Source organism: Mastomys coucha, unplaced genomic scaffold (genome assembly GCF_008632895.1).
Source record: "Mastomys coucha isolate ucsf_1 unplaced genomic scaffold, UCSF_Mcou_1 pScaffold22, whole genome shotgun sequence".
Classification (NCBI taxonomy): Eukaryota; Metazoa; Chordata; class Mammalia; order Rodentia; family Muridae; genus Mastomys; species Mastomys coucha.
Window position 1 is genome coordinate 64,990,615 of NW_022196905.1, and position 3,301 is coordinate 64,993,915.

The following is a 3,301-nucleotide window of genomic DNA, read 5'->3' on the forward strand; positions in this document are numbered from 1 at the left end:
TACAATGGATGCTGTTGGGAGTGTCTAGCTATGCTTCCAGGGGGAAAAAAAAGTACACAATTTTACATTTAAATATATGTGTGTTTGGTGTTTGTTTTGTTCAAAGTTTGTTTTTTTTTAATTTTCTTTTGGGTGGGTTGGGGGTGGAGAGATCAAATTTATTTGATGAAGGCGAGTACCATCCAAAAGAGACCAGATTGGAACGATGTTGTGGAAAGGGATCCTAGGAAACCTCTGGAGCCAAATAGAGATCTCACACTGGGCAAGACCCAGACTCAGCATATGGAGAGGTCCTCAGACGTTCAGCACCATCCCAACAAGTTCTTTTTAGATGAAAGCAACCATTGTTGTTCTCATGCCCTGCCACCAGCATCTCTACTTCTTCCTCTGTCATCTTCTAACCCACTGTGACAAGGACATGATGGACTTGAGTATCCATAACAGTACCCTTCCTTGTCCACACGCAAAGGTCTTTGCTGTAACCCTCATAAGGTCCCTGTGCCTTGTCCTTGGCCACAGGCTGAAGCATGCTGAGGAAGTGCTCCAAGTGCAACTCCTACGCATTCATCTCATCACTCCTGGGGTTCCCCAGGACCTTGAGCACCTTGGTGATCACAGCCCCCCCTTTCTCCTCTCCTTTCCCCCAAGTCCTACCCCACAACCTCCCTGACCCCATTACCTTCTCCCCTTCTTCTAGAGAATGGAAAGCTCCTATGGGTACCCCCCATGGTACAGTATTTTACCATTACCCCTTTGGTCAAAGACCTGGAAGGACTCCTTGAATTCTGGTGTCTGGCCCTCAGTGAAGTCACACATCTTAACCATTCCGCTCTGCGTGCGGGAACCTTTTTGTAAAGGTAATACTTCTAACTGAGGATTTATCAACTCTATTAGCAATTACCAGCCAAACACAACCCCAGGCTCCAATAAACATGTGCCTGCTAAACACATCTACAGATTCAAATTTATACTGGGAAACAATGAGAGATCAGCAATCTGATCGAGCCCTTTTCACCATAGTCACCATAATAAGGTTAAATAAAAAATTATAATTCTATCCTTGTATGGTGGCATACTCCTTTAATCCCAGCACCTGAAAGGCAGGAGCAGGTGGATTTCTTTGAGTTCAAGGCCCTATAGAGTGAGTTCCAGAACATCCAAGGCTGTGTAGAAAGATGCTGTTTCAAATAAATAAGTAAATAAATGGAAAATGTAATTAATTAATTAATTAGTTAATTAATTACAGATAGCCAGCCAGCCAGCCAGACAGACAGACAGACAGACAGATAGATAGATATTATAATTCTAAGATAGTCTAAGGAGGTGGCACTCTTTAGGTCATCCACTAGGGTGCGCTAATTCCCACCTATTACAAGAAAGGGCAGATCCACAGCTTTTTGTAGTCCCCACTGTTAATTTTATTATTTCATCCAGAAGAGACCGATTCATTACAACCAAGTGCAGACAGGTTGAGAAACCAGAGCGGAACAGGATTGGAACATCCTTCCCTGGGGCACTCCTTGATCAACAAGCTCTTTTAGGGAGCTGAATTCTAAGTCTGAACTCTGCTCTATGAACCTAAAACTGAATGAAATAAAATAGAATCGTGCCCATGACGACGTGTGATAATACGATGGCCGCTTCCACTCCATGGACGCACCTGGATAAAGAACAAAGCAGCCTTTCCTCTTGATTAGGTGAGAAGGTTAGGGTCTGTGACTTTTTTGTCTTACTAGATGCTACATCCTTGTAATTACTCTAGAGAAACTCCTGAACCAGCTTTAGGAGATAGCTAGAGCTTGCAAGGGTTAGTCTGTGTGTTATAACTGCTCATGAATAGAAGTTAAATTTTTCTGACATCAGAAATATGCTTTGGGTTTGCCCAAATTCTGTGACTTCATGCTTTTACTAAATGTGACTCTGACATTAGCTCTGTAGAGTTTCTGACAAAAGTTCTAGAAACAAAGAAAAGATATTTATTCTTTACTTGTTTTTTAAAATATTCTTTTTAATTTTTTTTTTAAAAAAACTGTCTGTGAACTTTAACATTTAATTTATATTCTTCCCTCAAACCTGTCTTTCAGGTTCTGCTGTGGCTTGAATTCAACAGATTTTTTTTTCACCTTAATTAGATGTGTTGTAACACATATATAGAGTTAGTAGTAGTCTAAATAAAATAATGCTCATTCATAAACTATTGAAAGGAAAAGGGCTTAAAGTTCAAAAGCATTTAATTATTATCTTGTAACCACATAAGAGATTATGTTATGTTGGCTCTACCATATTGAGAGAAGTTATTTATGGGCTACTGTTGAAGATGAGGAAGACACTTGGCTTTATCCTCTCTCCATAAACCTAGACAGATATGGTCTCCTCTAAAAACAGTTTCCCAGAAATCTATGAGATATATGTATCATTCTATATATGAACTTGGTAATGAATGAACTTGATAAACTTAAAGTCTCTGTCTTAGTTTTGGGAATTGATATGTAATTAAAGAATGTTAACACTTCCTATTTCCCTAGTTTTTGTTTTAAAATATTCTTGTAGCTTGAGGCCTGTAATCTTGCCTAAAGAGATCTTTGAATAGATACTTCGATTTTTAAAAGGCCTCTGGAGATAATACACATTGGTCATATTTTAGATCAGCATAGCACTAAAGAAAGCATTCTAAAAGCTCTATAATCATGCTGTTAAAAACACATGAGTGGTCTGCCACGTTAGACTTAAGAGGTAACACGCGTCATGTCCTAAGGGGTTGTCCTTCTTGTTGATGGCATGTCAAGGGCTCAATCAGTCTTTCTGCGAAGGTTCTGTGAATATGAGACTGCCCTCCTCTGTTGTCACCCCTTGTGATCACTGCGCCCAGAGCTGCCACATCTATAAGCTGTTAGGATTCCAGCCAGAGCTCCTTAATCAAAGAAGCACTGAAGTCAACCAGGGACTTTTTGAGTGATTGATTTTTTCCCATTCAATCTGCTACACTTCGGGCTTTTTCAGAAGCATTATAATTTACATGCCATGTAACCAGTCATTTCTAAAATAGTTTGGTAAGGCTGAGTAAACTTATATGATAATTCAATAAAAAAAATTCAGCTAAGTGGGTGGCAAGATGACTCAGCAGGTAAAAGCACTGACTGCTCTTCCGAAGGTCCTGAGTTCAAATACCAGCAACCACATGGTGGCTTATAACTATCCATGATGAGATCCTATGCCCTCTTCTGGTGTGTCTGAAGACAGCTACAGTGTATTACGCCGGAGGGAGCAGAGCTGGAGAGAGAGAGAACAGGCCAGAAAAAAG

General features: G+C 40.1%; 1 pseudogene; it reads right to left on the bottom strand.

Moving 5' to 3' along the window:
* Window positions 1-253: 253 nt before the first annotated feature.
* LOC116104557 lies at window positions 254-816 on the bottom strand (annotated as a pseudogene).
* Window positions 817-3,301: the final 2,485 nt, after the last annotated feature.